Source organism: Dipodomys merriami, unplaced genomic scaffold, assembly GCF_024711535.1.
Source record: "Dipodomys merriami isolate MVZ:Mamm:240054 unplaced genomic scaffold, mDipMer1.0.p SCAF_2102, whole genome shotgun sequence".
NCBI lineage: Eukaryota > Metazoa > Chordata > Mammalia > Rodentia > Heteromyidae > Dipodomys > Dipodomys merriami.
The window spans coordinates 1-17,872 of record NW_027203497.1 but is presented as its reverse complement, the minus strand read 5'-3'; the positions used below and the strand labels follow the sequence as shown (position 1 = coordinate 17,872).

General features: G+C 41.5%; 1 long non-coding RNA gene across 1 annotated transcript; it reads right to left on the bottom strand.

The window, feature by feature from the left end:
• Positions 1-442: 442 nt before the first annotated feature.
• Positions 443-6,704, bottom strand: LOC138834285 (uncharacterized). The gene is made up of 3 exons (XR_011374040.1): positions 6,430-6,704; positions 2,729-2,839; positions 443-579 (listed from the first exon to the last, which is right to left on the bottom strand). It is a non-coding gene; the product is annotated as an uncharacterized lncRNA (long non-coding RNA).
• Positions 6,705-17,872: the final 11,168 nt, after the last annotated feature.

Here is a 17,872-nt window from a genome sequence, read left to right as displayed (position 1 = left end):
AAAAACAAAAATAAAATCAAACCCCAAACGTAACATTTTTCTCACTGTATACAGTAGCAAATAATTAAGGAAATTGCTTCCTGTGTTACATACAGGTAGAAGAAAGAAGATGTCACACGATTATACTCTTCATACCATGTTATACCAAAGACTCCAAAAAATTCTCTTATTCTAAATTCATAAATTAATGTCATCAATTTGTTGGCAACTCTGTCTACAACATTCACATTATCATTTCATACATGAACTGTTGGAATTATCTATTAACTAAGTTTTTGAAAGAATATTCTAGGCACATAGAATGCAAAATCATTTGTGAATGTCAATTAAACCCTCTACTTAAAAACAATTTTGTAGAATCCTATAGAATATAAAATTACAAACAAAACCAAAATATTTTAAATCTAAATTCTAATTTAGCAAGATCTTCAAAATCCTTCATTAGACGAACTTTGCTATTTTTCCAAGCTTAAGCTTGTGTAATTCTTCATCATTTCTTTGGGTTACAACAGAATGATGATAACTTATTTTTTCAAATTTTGGATGGGAATCACGAGTCATTTTGCATCTAGGAATGTTCTGTAATGAAGAGAGAATTTAAAACACAAGTGAGGATTAAGTATGAGTTGCATTTCAACAGGAAATTTGACTTCTCAAAACATAATGACAAAATTAGCCCAAATGTCCAACTATGTATTCCTTTCTTGTTTGTTTTGTTTTATTAAGAGAAAATTATACACCTTGGTCCAGGGAAGGTATCAATATGTAATTCCATTCTCTAATCTCCTGTCTTAATCTCAGTGCTAGAATTCTAAGCTTGTATCACATTGCCCTGCCATAGTTTCTTGGTTTATTTAATCTAGATATAGACTACCAATTCTGAACTTCTCCAGTGATATTATACACCAGAGTGACTGCTTAAACTTTATCTACTATTTTCAAAGATGTTCTAACATTTGATACAGGATATGAACATTTTCAGATGCACCTGCCAGATCTCTGATTCATTCCTCCATGGATCTGATCCCTTTAATAATGATTATTGATTCTTACTATCTCTGTTATACCAATGTTATATTCTCAAACTTATTTGAAGGAAGTTCATTTGAGGACTTTCAAATATTAAAAATTATCACTTGATTCTAGTCTTGTTCAGGATATATATTTATTGTTTTGTAACTTTTCTACACATTCTGAGAGTTGTTTCATTTGTGTATTTGTGTGTGCATATATAAGTGCCTCTGGGTGTATGTGTATGTCTGTATGAATATATGCAAAAGCCTCAAGCTTTTATTAAGCAATCTTGCTCATGACTGATATTCCATCAATTGAGCCATTCTTCCAATCCAGATTTTGACTGCTTAATTTTATATACTGTTGCAAAGAGTGTTCTGCCCAGGCTGGATGCCAATAGAACTTCCCAGACTCCTTTACATTCTTAGGTTTTATTTCTCCAGGAGTATCAACTTTTAAACGACAAACATTTTTGTGAGAGTAATGTCTAAGCTGTAGCCCATATTTTTAACTCAAGAATTCTTTTTTTTTGTTTTGGTGGGGTGTCTGGTCATGGTGCCTGAACTCTGGTCCTGGGCTCTGTCCCTCAGCAATTCAGCTCACGGCTAGCCCTCTACCACTTGAGTCACAGCGCCAATTTTGGCTTTTTTCTTTTTTGCTTAAGTGGTACTGAGGAATCGAACCAAGGGCCTCATGCATGCGAGGCAAGCTCTGTACCTCTGAGACACCTTTCAGCCCTAACTAAAGAATTCTTATAAAGATAGATGAACAGACACATTACACATCTTGAGTGTACACTGTTAGGAATGTGATCATAAGCTGGGTTATGGTGGGATATGAGGATTGAGGTTCAAAACCAGCTCCGGTAGGAAAGTCCCAGCGATTCTTTTCTCAAATTAACTAAAAGAAAACTGGAATTGGCACTGTGGATCAAGTGGTAGAGCATTAGCTTGAGCTGAATAGCAGAGAGACTGCTCGCAGGCCCAGAGTTCAAGTCCCAAGATCACCGCCAACAAATATATATATATATATATATATATATGTGTGTGTGTGTGTGTGTGTGTGTGTGTGTGTGTGTGTGTGTGTGTGTGTGTGTGTGTGTTTGTGTCTGTGTGTCTGTGTGTCTGTGTGTGTGTGTAAAGAAAAAAAAGAAATGAGATCTTAGACACCAGTTTATTGCTAGCATAATCCCTGCTCTCACAAGATGGACATTTTTCCAATTAAATCCATGCTTTTATATCTGACTTTCATTGAAAACAGAATTATTCTTCCATTGTACTTTCTACAAAGTTGCATGATTAGCAAGCATGATTTAGAATGGGAGTGGCCTCATACTTCATGTTCCACATAGGGTTCTTGCTTTCTGTATATCACTCTCATAAATCTACATACTGGACTTGGCTTTATTGTTTCAATGTTGCTTATTTGTAGTCTTCTATACTGTATGTAACCCTTATACTTAAACACAGAACTTCTCTTTCTCCTATTATTGCTATTGTTTCCTTACTGTTAGCTCATGCACACTTGGGAAATAATGAACAGCTCGTACAGTCACAAAAAGAATGTTCTGAAAACCTTCTTCCTATTTAAAATTCGCCTTAACTTACAGAGAACTTACAAAGTTTGAACTCAATGTACTCATGTATAATATATTTATAAGCAATATAAATTTCATATTTTCTCTTTACTAAATTTTCTCTGAAATACATTTTACCTCAGGTCCATAGGTGTTCTAGTCTTCTTGCAGTGAAGCCAGAAAACATTCACTATACCTCAAGCAGCACCATCGATTGTTACTGGAAGTAACTGTTACTGGATGTGGAAACTGACCCCAGGAGAGGAATGGAACATAGAGGAAAAACAAAGTTCAAGTTACCTTGTGCTTTCCTTTTTACTGTACAAGAAAAGTATCCCAAGGCTTGAAGGAAACTCTGTCCCTGGCTTTTTGAGTGTGTTCTTTACTCATATAATTTTTTTCTGTGAACTTCTAGTTCATAGTGTTACAAAAAGAAATAATGTACCATTTGAAGGCCAGTATAAAACAAAAGGAAATAACATTGTTTTAAAAGTGTTCTCCTGCAAAGCAACAAAGACATAGAGGGTTTAAAGTGTCTTATAGATGGATATTTCACCCCTGAGATGATTCTCGATGCAGGAGTCAGTTATCAATTCCTTTGATCTGGTTCTGAGTTCTGCAGAGCAACAAGGATTCCAAAAAAGCAGGATCCAGTCAATATGATCAGCAAAAGAAGACTCTACTCTGACCAGTTCACCTTTAAGGAGGGCCCCAAAGAAAAATCTGGGATTTTTATTTGCTTGTTTGTTTAGTTTGTGCTAGTCCTGGGGCTTGAACCCAGAGGCTGGATCCTGTCCCTGGATCCTGCCCACCTACCCCAAAAGCTAGTAATCTACTGTTTGAGCCAAAACTCCACTTCTGGTTTTTTGGTGTTCAATTTGCGATAAGAGTTTGACATACTCTCCTGCCTGGTTTGGCTTTGAATTAAGATAGTAAGAAAGCTAAGTGACATCAACTGTATAGACTTCTCTTTTGAAACAAAAAATATTAGACGAAGTTTATTGTAAAGCTAGTATTTGACAATTTTTAAAGGAAGACAATATGTCTAGCAAAGAAGCCATAACTTAAATAACTCAGCAAAAGTAGGTGCACTGAATCATTCTAAGATTATTTTTTCTGCTTGGGAAGATTATTGATCTTGTCCTTCCTTTTGGGGAAACTTAAGGTAATATTTGCACTTTTTGTTGGTTGTGGGGCTTGAACTCTGATCCTGGGCGCACTCCCACAGCTCTTCAGCTCAAATTGAGTGCTCTACCGCTTAAGCTACAGCACCACTTCTGGGTTTCAGGTGGTTAATTGAATATAAGTGTCTCATGGACATTCCTGACCAGGCTGGCTTTGATCCACAATTCTCTGGTTTCCTGAATAGCTAGGATTCCAGGCGTGATCCACCAGCACCCAGCTCATATTTGCATTTATGTGCACTGAATGACACTATGTAGACAAATAATGGAAATTTGAATCAAATGATGGCATTGCAGCTTTTCAGAAAATTTGAGGTAACAATAAATATGTCCTCCTTTTCCATGTTGTTTCATTAATGACTCATGAGCTATGGGACCCTTAGTTAGCATTCTCTGCCGTCTGTGTAGGTGTATTTAGTATCAGGAAATGTTCAAAGAGAAATGTAGAAAGACTGAGATTTTTAGAAAGCAAAGAAGTTAAGGTAAGAAAAAACAGCACAGAAGGAGATACATGTATTACACAGAGATTAAGAAGTAGCCTAAGAGATTTAGAATGCTAAAGGTAATGCGGAATAAGACTAGTTGATAACTACTTGTTCAATAACCAAAAATGGTTCTCTATAAACGTTTCTGGTATACGTTAGTAACTATCATTTATTCATTACCTCTGGAGTTATTCCTTCTCTTCTGTCACAACTGTTAATTTGCCTCTGCAGTTGTGGTGCCATGAATAAACAAAAAGATTTCCAAATCTCACTTAGACTACCCTTCTCATTGTGATTAGCAGAGACCATTCAAAAACCTGGAATCTTTGAATTTCCAGAATTAATCTTCACCTGACATCTAAGCACATTCAAGATATTAATTGCTCTGACCTAATGAACAAAACTTTTTTTCAACACAATATCCTAATATAAGAAAAAGTACATGAATTATGGACTATTGTCAGGTGTCAGTATGGCAGGAGCAATTACATATTCCAAGTAGGGGTTCTTTATTTTGCATTTACTAATTAAATGTTTTTTGCTTTGGGTTTTTTTTTTCCTTTTTTGCTCAAGGCAATCACTGTACCACTTGAGGCACAGCACCATTTCCAGTGTTTTTCTGTTTATGTGGTACTGAGGAATTGAATTCAGGGTTTCATGCATGCTAGGCAATCATCATATCATGAAGCCACATTCCCAGATCCCTAAATGACTTTCTTAAGTTAACATTACATTTTCATTCTGTAACTATGTACCATAATATTGGCCAGGTGCTAGAAAATAATGTAGAAAAGAATACAATATAAAAAATCCAGTAAGGCTAGATGGAAAATGAATAACCCTGACAGTCTTGCAAGGGCTCAGAGGGCTGGTCTCATGGACATGTATCAACATGCTGAACGAGACAGCTCCCTACCCACAGCCCAACTCCAGAATGAGTGGGCCATGTTGGGTTCCAGCTACCTGGGGACGTTGGCCCACCTCCTACAGCACCCATTCTACCCGTTCCTGAGAGCTACAGTGAGAGAGAGAGAGAGAGAGAGAGAGAGAGAGAGAGAGAGAGAGAGAGAGAGAGAGAGAGAGAGAGAGAGAGAGAGAGAGAGAGGAGAGGGAGAGAGGAAGAGAGGGAGGGAGGGAGAGTTGGTGATAGGGAGAGAGGGAGAGAGGGAGAGAGGGAGAGAGGGAGAGAGAGAAAATCAGAATTACACTTAAATCAGGTGCCAGTGGCATAAAACTCTAATCCTAACTACACTGGAGGCTGAGATATGAGGATCATGGTTCATAGACAGCCCTGGAGGAACGTGTTTGAGAATCTTATCTCCAAAGAACCACCAGAAAACTGGAAGTGACACTGTGGGATCAAGTGATAAAGCACAAGCCTTGAGCTGAGGAGCTCGGGAACAATGCCCAATCCTAGAGTTCAAGAACCACGATTGAAAGAAGTGGACTTCCCACCACAAGAACTGGACTGAATAGCACCCATTGTCCTAGGGAGCATGGTAGAGAAGTCAGGCCGAGCTTCCTGTGAACTTGAGGTCATAAGTAGGTCATCTGGCTTCTCTTTGCCTCAGATTCCCCAGCTGCAAAACTGAACAAAGTGAAGGATCCCCTTCCTCATTGGGATAGGGTAGTAATGAAAGAGAGCCATGTTTTGGTTCATAATCCCACACCTGTTGCATGATTAATAACAGGCCCCACCTGAGCCCTTTCTGGTATCTTCCTGTCATATGCTCACAGAATTGCTAAAACCTTATCTGAAGGCCATTCCCTCTCTTTTCCAGAGATCGCTCTGTATAAATCCCTTGTTTCCTCACAACTGTCCTGTGAGGAGACTGAGGTCCAATGGTTGAGGCCCTACAAAGAGCTTCACGTGTGGTCAAGAATCCACTGCTATGGACTGAGTTTAGGATAATCCATGTTAACCGATGACTGAGCATGACACCACATGTCTACCATCCCAATTACAGAGGACCAGGCCTGGTGGAGCATACCTTTCACAGGAGGACCGTGATGCAGCCCAGCCTGAGCATATTTGTAATTTCTATCTCAGAAATCCTCAAGACAGTAAGGTGGCTCATCAGCGCCATGGAGAGGAAACAAGCAGGGTGGACATGGTGCCCCCAGAGGGGTGTTTGACCCAGGGTATGTTGTTGTTGGGACAGAAACTCACCTGTGCTGCTGGGAGAAGCTGTTGGCAGCTGCTCCAATTGGGGCAGCAGCAATGGAGGCAGCATCGCGGACACATGGGCCCAGAGCAGAAGACTAGGGGCAGGGACCAGGTCGGGGATTTAGGCCTGCTGGCAGCACAGCCTTTCCTGAGGTTTGAAACCTGGCACCATGTGAAGGGAGGGGAGGGGCCAGGTGGGGTGCGAGCATCAGTTTTCTACTATACTCCAAAGTCACCTCGAGTCTATTCCTCAGGACTCAGCCCCTTCTACCTTCTTGAACTGCTGGTAGTGGTGTAAACTAACAGAGGGAATCCCAGTGCTACCTGGCAACATGGAATGTGGGCGTGGCCACCATTCTTGTATCCCATTGGTCAGAAAGAAGCATGAAAGAATGGGGGTGTGGCCAGAATCCTGTGAAGCAAGCAGCATGGGCGGAGTCAAGATGACAGTGGTTCTCCCAGCCTTTTTCCCAGGAAATTCTCTCCAATTCAGTTGGAGAGAAGAGGGTGACCTGCTTTAACTGGATGGCTACACAGATTGCTGTATAGTTCTGTTTGTTGCCAGTCCCAGACTTTGAACTTAGGATCTGGGCACAGTTCATGAGCTGCTTTTGCTCAAGGCAGGTCCTCTACACTAGAACCACAAGGTTTCTGGCTTTGTTGGCACTGAAGTTGGACAGGGGTCTCAAGGATTTTCCTGCTTAGGGTGACTTTGACCATGATCCTCTATTCACAGCCTTGTAAGTATCAAGAAGGACTGCTGAGATCCACTGGTGCCTGCCTAATCATTGGCCTTGTTGATGTTCTTGGACAGACTGGTGAATTCCCGATCCTCGGGTTGAAGTGGTGGGAGCTGGAGCCCACAATTCAAATCCTGGTCGTGCCACCTCCAAATGGTAGGAGATCCTAAGAAACTTGTTCCTATCCATATGATTACCAATGTAATGTGATGTAAGTCATGATTGAATGAACAGTTCTTGAATGATTCTAGGATAAAATTATACACACTTATATTACACGACACTGATTGATTTTAGTTAATATTTTATTAAGCATTTAAGCAATCACATTCATCAAATGGAGGCATAATGAAATACCTAAGAATTGGGCCTCAAATACTATAAAGGTGAGTTTTTTCTACCAGGACTGGGATTGGAACTCATAGTCTGGGTACCTCTGTTGCACTGTGTGGGAAGGGGAAGCTTGCTTCCTTAAAGTCAAAAAATTCAAGTTTGTTCCTTAGGCTTGAAAATGATCACCAGCACTAGAAAACACCCTATTCATGTACAAATTACATATATGTTTTATATTCTTATACATATGTTGACTCTGTATTGCATTCAGTGTAGTTATTTTATTTTTTGTTTTATTCATGTATTGACCATTTATTGTATTGACTATTATAGCACATAAAACATTGACTACATAGGATATAGGTCTACAGATGTATTCCACTTCATACCTGACACACAGAAGATGCACAGTAAAGGAATCCATGTGTCACCATCATCCTCTTACTCCACGATTCATTGTTTGGGAGTACTGACATCTGAACTCATGGCCTACAAGGCCAAATTCTTGAATGGGTGAGTGCAAACATGCCATCCTGGGGGAAATTGAGGTGCAGGTTGTTCCCAGGACCTGAGAACCCCTGGGGTTAATCAAAGAAGAACAGATTGACATGTAGATGGCATATATGTGTGTGTGTGTGTGTGTGTGTTTATAGAGTGCCAGAGATGTTTATACATTATTCAGTTATATAGACTATATTCCTACCAATTCCTGCGTATTTATTATGCGTCCATGTAATTAATGTTATTGTTTTCATCCTTAAAATATTAATGAAAGCACTCAGTGTCCTGAAATTATTGTGTTCCTGTAAGTAATAATTTTCTTTTAATGCTTCATAAATATTAAATAAAATCAATCAGCCTTCTGAAATGATGCTGTATAATTTTATAGGATCATCATTCACGATCAACTCATTCAACTGTGACATTGACAAAATTCCAGTGTTATGCCTTTGGATGGGAACCAGTTTCTTAGTACTTCCTGCCATTGGTTGGTGTCAGTATGGGGATTTGAAATGAGGGCCTATGTTGCCACGTGGGCCTATGGCTTTCTTGATTGTCTGCCAGCCTTCAGAAATGCAAGGTGAAGTACCCTTTGCAACAGTGTCATTCAGACCCAGTAGGGTCACTGTGCAAAGGAAGAAAATATAAAAGGCCACATTTTTTCTGTGCATTGTTTTCCTTGCAACACGTGGGGGTGTAGAATCCCAGAAGCACCTGTGTGTCCAGTGGCTGCACCCCATCCTAGTGTGATCAAAGCTGAGGCAGTGTTGCCACGACCTGAGTTCAAGACCCATGCTGAGAAAAAAATTAACTCCCTGGCATGCAATTCACACAGTTTATTCTTACAGGCTTTGGATTGTAACTCAGGCTCTGGGTAAATCTGCAGCAATGTGCATAAAGGGGAAGATCACCTTTCATGAAAATAAAAAAGTCAGGTCTGTTCACTAGTCCTGAATTCAAGATCCAGACCAGGAAATCATACTATTTCTATATATTGTAAAAATAGGATTTATACTTACCTATAGATGTTCAGTCCATACATGTTTGGTGGGGTTGTTCCTTGTATCTTCTGTTTTATTCATTTATGTACTCAATGTGTTCATTACATTGATGACAACCTATCACAGAACATCTAGATTTGTAGAAATGTTCTCTCTCATGCCTTACCCCCAGGATTCTCAGAGAAAAGGAAAAAAAGTTTCACACTCTCCTTCTTACTCCACGATCCACTTGTTGATAGTGCTGGTATCTGAACTCAGGGCAGAGCAAAACAAATTGGCCAATCATTCAAGGTGATCATATGAACCTGTGAGCAACTAAGGAGTGTGGCCAATCCCAGAATCTGACATTGATCCCCAGGGTGGTCCACTATAGTCAGAAATTCATAATTTAAACAAAGGATCTATATTGACATATATGTTTGGTTAGCATCTTGGGTTCAGTGCATTTATTCTCCTTATTTTGTCTCTAATTCATGGAGGTATTGTGTATTTTAATAAGTATGGTGACTGCTATGACAGTGCTGACATGGATGAGAACCCGTTACTGTAAGGTCCTCTCCTAGATGGCGAGCAGACTCCACCCTCCTCGCAGCAAAGTCTCCACCCAGTACCTGCGTTACCTAGGCAACTGGGACACCGGGAAGAGGTCACATCTGCATCCACTGAGGTCACATCTGAATTTGATGTGGCCACACCTTGCCCCACCCATACCCTACATAAGGGCTAGCCCAGGCCCAGACTTTCCCTTTTTTCTCTTTCTGTTCTTTCTAGCTCTTGCTGCTCTTTTCTTGCTCTCTTGCTCTCTTGCTCTCTCTCTTTCCCAGCCACGTGGAGTGCCAACCTTGCCTGGTCCCAGCAGGTCTACCCCTTACCTGAATACCACATGAGTCCTACTGTTCTTACCCCTCTCTCTGCTCTTTTCTCTCTCTTTCCTCTCTTCCTAGCTTTCTCTCATTCCCAGGCCTTTCCCAGCCACGTGGAGTGCCAACCTTGCCTGGTCCCAGCAGGTCTACTGAATAAACCTACCCCTTATCTGAATACCACATGCGTGCTGGTGCTGTTCTTACTCGGCTACCTCTTTTTAAAAACCTAACAGTTACCAAGGTTACAGTGTTGTCCATGCATTCTCCATCATATTTGTGACCCAGGACTTTCACAGGAGAGGATAAAAGTCACAACGACTGGCTTCTGACATCAGTATGAATCTTTTGTCAGTGCTGGGATTTTTAGTTTCTGACATCAATATGAATCTTTTGTCAGTGCTGGGATTTTTAGCTCAGGTCTGGGTAATTCTGTTGCACTGTGGAAGAAGGGGAAGCTCACCATCTTTGAAGAGTAGAATGTCAGGCCTGTTGCAGGGCCTGATTTGAAGCCCCAGCACTGGACAAAATAACAAGCCCACCTTTTTAAAACATAAGATTTTTCTTTACTTACAGGTGTGGTATGCATCTTGCATTCAGTGTAGTTATTCTTTCTATTTTGTGTCTTTTTCATGGATGTATTGTGTATTTTATTGTGTATGGGGTGACAGATATAACTGTGCTGACATGGATGACAACCTATTCCCATGGCTAAGAGTAGCCTATATAGCATTCCCCATCCTCAATGAGACCCAGGACATTCACAGGACAGGAAAACCTGTGCCACCTTAGGCTTCTCACATCAAAATAAATCGTTTGGTAGTGCAGGAATTTGAACTCAAACCTAGCAGGCCCAATTGGTGAATGGGTCATGGTGAGCACATCAGGCTTTGAGCCACTAAGGAACTAGGCCATTCCTGGGACCTGAGATGGAGCCCTGGTGGGGGCCAATATAGTCATAAATTCATAATTAAATAGAGGATCTATATTTCCAAACATGGGTGGGCGGCATCTTGCATTTGGTGTAGTCATTCTCTTTGTTTTGTGTCTTATTCATTGATGTATTGTGTATTTCCTTGAGTATAGGATGACAAAAATAACTGTGGTGAACTGGATGACAACCTATTCCCATGAGTATAGAGTTGCATATACATTCTCCTTCCTAGCTGAGCCCCAGAACTTGCACAGTACAGGAAAACAAGTGCAACGACTGGCTTCTTACATCAGGGTGAATTTTTGGCAGTGCTGGGACTCAAACTTTGGGCCTGGGAGGCCAAACTGCCCAATGGGTCCACGTGATCACACCAGACTGTGAGCCACTAAGGAGCTGGGCCATTCCCAGGAACTGAGATCGAGCCCCAGGGAGGCCAACATAGTCCTCAATGATCATTGAAACATGGGATGTATATTCACATCCGTGTGTGGACTGCATCGTTCATTGAGTGTAGGTATTCTCTTTATTTTGTATGCTATTCATGGGTGTATTGTGTATTTTCTTGAGTATATGATGACAGGAATAACTGGGCTGACATGGATAACAACTTATTCCCAAGGCCACAGGGTGGATCAAGCATTGTCCATCCTAGCTGAGATCCAGGACTTGCACAGAAAGAAAACAGGTGCAATGATTGACTTCTGACATCAAGATAAATATTTTGGCAGGGCAGGGAATCTGAACTCGGTGCCTAGCAGGACCAACTGGCGAATTTGTCCACATGAGCACACCAGCCTTTGGAACCTGCGATTGAGCCCCCCTCCCAGGGGAGAGCAGTGAGCACAGCAGTCATCCATTCATAAGCTGAAGGTAGTATGCATGTATAGAGTAGGAGAGATGGTAACCTGTGGTGGAATCCAATCTGTGTGAATACAGATTCTTGGATCTTTACTGATGCCTCCATTTCATGACTGTGATGATTATTGTCATGCTTCATCAACTTCTTTACAAATAATCGATACTCCATGAGTCTTGCCTATCATTTCCTACTTGCATCATGCACAAACTACTCATTCAAGGATGAGATCAATCACATTCCATGACTCTTCCCAGGCCAGAAACTAGTACCTCAAGATCTCCCGCCATTCCCTCCACATAGGGGGACTGAATTCAAGCCTCAGGCATAGAAAAGATTCTCCGTATATAATTTTTTGGGGGGCCACTTGTGGGCCTAAACTCTGGGCCTGGGCGCTGTCCCTCAGTTCATCATCTCAAGGTTAGTGCTCTACCACTTGAGCCACAGCGCCACTGCCGGCTTTTTTTTCTGCTTATGTGGTGCTGAGGAATTGAGCCCAGGGCCTCATGCATGCAAGGCAGGAGCTCTACCACTGAGCCACCTTCCCAGCCCTCCTTATATATATTTTAAAGATAGTATTTTTACTTCCTTACAGATGTTCAGTCCATATTGTGTTTGGTGTGGTTATTTATTTTATTTCTTGTGTCATTCATTTATTTAGAATTTATATTATTGACTCTGATGACACCTATAGCATTTATTACATTGTTTACATCCTGTCACATAAGATCTAGATGTTAGATGTGTTCTCAAGTATGCCTGGCAGTGCCAGGATCTGAACTTACTGCCTAGCAGGCCCAATTCATGATTGGGTGAGTTTGAGCATGGCAGCCTCTTGCCAATGAAGATGTCAAGTGGTTCCTAGGATCTGAGATCGACCACCAGGTTTGGCCAAAACAGGGATACATGGATAGGCAGACGGAGGTATACAAATAAATATACATATTTGTAAAGAGTTCCATAGCCGTCTATGTATGATAGAATGACACCCACTATGCTCCTACCAACTCTTAGGTATTTATTAAACCGCAATTGAAGGAATATTGATCTTTTCATGCTTAATAAACTATTAATTAAGCTCAATCAGCATTCTAGGATTACTGCATCCAACTTTAGAGTAGACTGATGAATAAACTACTCTTTCAATCAGTATTCTTATGCATAAGAATGAGTCTCTTGTGATCTCCTGTGATTGATGTCAGAACTACGATTTCACCCAGGGACTATGTTGACAGGTTGGCCTATGGCTTCATTGATAGCCTGCCAGCCACCAGCAATGGCAGTTCAGGTCCACTTTGCAGCTTTGTCATTCAGACCCAGGATGGTCACTGTTCAAAGAAAAACAATCATAAAACCCCAGCTCTCTGCAGCTCACCACTTTTTGTGCTTTCCAACGATTTTTTCTTCCTGAAAGCCCTCTTGGCCCAGGATCGGCCATGGGTCCAGAGACTGTACCCCAGCTGAGGCATATCCAAGCTGAAGTAGAATTTCCATGACCTGTGTTCAAGCCCCATGCTTGGCCAAAATCAATATATATATATACACACACATATGTATATGTATATATATGTATAATTATTTAACTAAATTAAAAAAATAAAGCTCCCTAGTTTGGAATTTCTGCAAGTTTTAATTTAAAGCCTGGGATTTGAACTCAGGGTCTTGGTAAATCTGTAGCAATGTGAGCGAAGAGTTGCCATTACTTGAGTTCAAGCCTTGTGCCAACCAAAAATGAAAAACTAAGTCAGTGACCTCAACAGGGGGATGTAGTTGTGGAGATCGGAGGGAAGGGATGATAGGGGAAAAACACAGGAGGAGTAAACAATGCTCAATAGGAAATGTACTCATTACCTTGCTCCTGGAACTGTAACCCCTCTGTAGAACATTTTTACAATAAAAAACATACAAAAAAGGAGAAACAATGTAGTTCTTAGAGAAGCACTTTGGAAGTAAGGGCAGGATGTTTGAATAGCTGTACAAAACTCTACACTATTTTTTTAATGCTCAGTATGGAACTGAATAATCATAACTGCTTCCATTAAAAAAATTAAGTCACTGTCTTGGAACTGGGGCCAGTATTTCTGTCATTACTAGTTTTTGAGCTCACCATCCAGGTAACTCTTTTGTACCATGGGTGAATGTGAAGCTCATTGTCCTTGAGGAAAACAAATTCAGGATAGAGTTCCCAGGGCTTGAATGATGGCCCTGCAATGGAAGAAATATTTCTATACATGTGTAATACATGATATATACTTATATAAGTATGTTAATTTCAGATTATAATTTTATTATTGATTTTGTATTGTATTTTTCCTTGATTCATTTATTGATTGTTGTATTTAGTATTATTATACACATTATATTTTGCACATCTATTATAAAATTATACACAAAAATTTAAGACATTGACTCATTTTTCATTAACATTATATTAAGTGTTGAAACATGATACATAATTAAATGGAAACATTTGTCACAGTCTTCACATGTTTAGAGTCTCTCCCAAGTATGAGCTTTGAGTTCACGCACCAAGACTGGGCAAAAAAAATTGAGCCTGGTGAGACATATTCTTCTCGGACTCAGAGGAGGGCCGAGGTTATAGGTAAGAGGTAGGGTAGAGGGCAGTGCTGGTGGCTCACCCCTGTAAGCTACTCAGGAGGAAGGATCCTAATTGCAAGCGGAAAAGTCAATTTAAGAAACTTTTCTCCAATTAAACACCCAAAAAGCCAGAAGAAGAGCTGTTGTTCAAGTAGTACAGTGCTAGCCTGGAGCACAAAACCTCAGGGATAGGATAGCATCCAGGCCCTGAATTCAAACTCCAGGATTGGCACACACACACACACACACACACACACACACACACACACACACACACACACACACACACACACACACACACACCAATATAGAGCATTTGCCAGTCAGCCTGCACAAATTCCATGTCTAGCAACTCAATATTAAAAAAAAAAGATGGAGAAGGGAAGGAAAGACTTTCTCCAGGATGTGATATACCCAGTGCCAAAATTTCACAGTAGTTCTAATATGTGGGTACAGGACAGAGAGCCTCAGGCAGAAAGTATAGCATGGGCAAAAGTCCTGAGGTGTGCTGTAGCGCAGGTGGTATGAATGGTATGAAGGTGTTATGGCTTCAGAAAAGTCTGGCAGGATATTCAAGTCTGGGTCAAAGTTGACTTGAGTCACAGAGCAGAGGGTGGGGTCCCAGAATAGCGCACTGGGGGACGATTAGCTTTTCTTTTCACCAAGGACCCAAAGCCATTTCCTGTAGCTGGAAACCTGTTTTTACAACTCCTGACCCTCAGGCCTCCTTTGAATGGAGGAGTCAGGGCAAACGCAGGGAAAAACTCCTGCTTTAGAAAAGCTTCTAGCCCAATTCCACCAGTGGCTCAGCCCCTGTAAATCCTACCTACTCAGGAGACTGAGATATAGATCGAGGGTCAAGCGAGCTCAGGAGAGGACGTTAATGAGACACTTCTTGGCAATTAACTACCAAAATCTAGAAATGGAGCTGTGGCACAAATGATAAAGTGGTAACCTTGAAGGAAAATTTTTAGAGACCAGAGCCCAGACCCTGAGTTCAAGCCCCAAAACTAGCACAGGAAAATTAAAGAAAAGATTTCAGGGGCTCCTATTCCACTGTGGTGTAAGGCCAGATCATCCAGGCACAGGTGGCTCACACCTGTCCTCCTAGCTCCTCAGGAGGCTGAGATGTGTGGATCACGTTTCAAATCCAGCCCAGGCAGGAAAGTCTGGGAGATTCCACTATGCTTAGATAGAATACAGAGTATTATGTTGATCCTCTTGTATTTGCTTAAATTCCATGTTTGAACTAAGAAATTATCTATTTTAGAAAAAGGGGGTTGCAAGAGGAAGACCCTACTGGTGTGAATACCTTTAATTCTAGCTACTCAGGAGGCTCAGATCTGTGTATTCAGGTTCAAAGCCAGCCCAGGGATTCTCTTCTGGGGTTGCTCAGCACCACACCCTGCTTCAGGTCTAGGGTTGTTCACCACCTTTGCCACCATGGGCTGCTTATGCAAACCAGTATGGAGAGGTGCCACACCCACTACGGGTCCAGAGTTGTTTGCTGCCACTGTTGATGAAACTGCTGCTGCCACAGCTGTTGCCACTACCCCAGCTGCTGCCACTGCCCCAGGATCAGTTGGGCCACTTATGCAAGCCAGGCACCCCACCACAAGTCAGGTGTTAACCACTGCTGTTGTCTCAGGTTAGGCTGGGCCACTTATGCAGGCCAGTATGGAGAGGCACAAACCACCACAGGTCTGGACTTGTTCACTGTAGCTGTCCCCACCTCAGCCACCGCTGCCGCCCCAGGCTGGTCTGGGCAAGTGCCAAGAGGCATTGTGCCCCAATTCTGGGTGGTTTGCCAGCACTGCCAGCTGCTGCTGCTGTTCCAGGTTAGGCTAGGCTATTTACACCAGCAGGACAGAGGTGCCACCCTGAGAGACTAGGGTCATTTGCCACTGTTGACAGCTGTTACTGCTCCTGACTGGGATGGGCTACTTGTACCAGCCAGGCAGAGGCGCTGTACCAGGGAGGGTGAGGGGAGTCTTTCTTCCAGCTCTGCCTTCTGAGATTTCTGTTTGTATATTCTGGGTTGGCCCAGCTCTTGGGAATCTCCTGGGAGACTTGGGATGCTTGTGGGTGTGTGGTCCTCATAGGGTCCAGTCCCGGGGCACTTAAGCAGCTTGGCACAAAACCCCATCACTTAAGCTGAGCAACATGGAGCGCCATCACCAACAAAGGGTGGGGGAAGGGTCTTCCCACTTTACTGTCTCTGTAGGTTTTTCCCTTTTCTTTTTGCACTTCCTTTATCTCTCTGAGTAATTGCCTTTTGTTGTGGGTCACTTGGAGAAACAGAGCATTGAAATCCAAACTCAGTATTTGGTTGGAGAGAGCTGTGGTGTTTCCCTGCTGTTCCATCACTTTCTTGGTCCCTCCCCTTCAGTTGGACTTTTTCTTATCCGGCCGTTGGGCCTTGGTTACCAAAGGATAAGTACATAAAAGAATATGTTGTAAAACCTGCAGATTGTAGTTAGACATTTCTGTTAATATAGCCTTCCTAATTTTAGGAGCCCAAGGGGGTGTTCTACACTAAAGTATTTCAAGGGATTGAATCCATTAACATATGGGCTACATCTTGCTTAAAGGAGAGTGAAGAGGAGGAGGCTTACCTAGCTATTGCCAGTTTCTGTATTTAATTTAGTTAAAGTTTCCTTTAAGGTCATATTCATTCTTTCTAGTGCTTGAACTGTGAGGCTTATAAATGGATTGTAACTTCCAATTTATTCCTAGGGCATTAGTTAATAATTGAGAACTTGGGCCTGATATTTTCCTTTTCACTTTTCTTGGCCTCATCTTCTATGACACAGCACTTCCCCATCTTCTCTGCTAACTACCCTTTCCTTCTTTCTCTTTTGCTTTGAATTTCTGGTGACACATTTCAAAGCTGATAATTGACATGCACTTCAGCCTAATACATTCTTATATGAGGTCCAGCTCCTTTTTCATGGCAATGATTTCTTAATGCAGCATCAGGATCTCTTTTTGGCCTCACTTGTGGTTAGCAAGGATGGTAAAATTGCTGTCCTGTGCTCCTGTTTGCCTCTGACCTGTGGTCCCCTAATTTGCCTCATGCTCACCCAGGCTAATGTACTTGAATTTCATTTGATTTTGAGTGTTTTCTAGGTTCCTTTTGAGGATTTTCTTCTCATTTTTGACTGTCAGATGTTCCTAATTTATATCTTCAAATCTTTTCTTCACGTCAAATAATTCTCTCTGTTTTCTCCAATGTGCTTTTCTATGTGCTTTTAATCTCTTGGTGGGTTTGACTGGCACATATTGGAGACACAGTCTTTTATAAGACTATGTTTTGAGATAGAAGGGTGGAATTTTTTCTTTGCCACATTTCTGAAGTTCAGAGGGCTGCTTTTTAAATTGAACATAGTTGGAATTCAGAGCCCCAAGCTCCTTTGCATGTTTCTCCAGAGATATAAACACATTTTCCAGGTGGTTAATGTGATTAATTAACCTGGCATTTTCTATCTTTCTCCTCCTTGGACATTCCTTTTCCCAATGTCCATTTTGTTTGCAATGAGCACACTGATGTATTCTTAGAGGTTCCCTATTGCCATTTGGAAATGACTTGTACTGTCTTTGCCAAGAGTTTCTTGATCCCTATT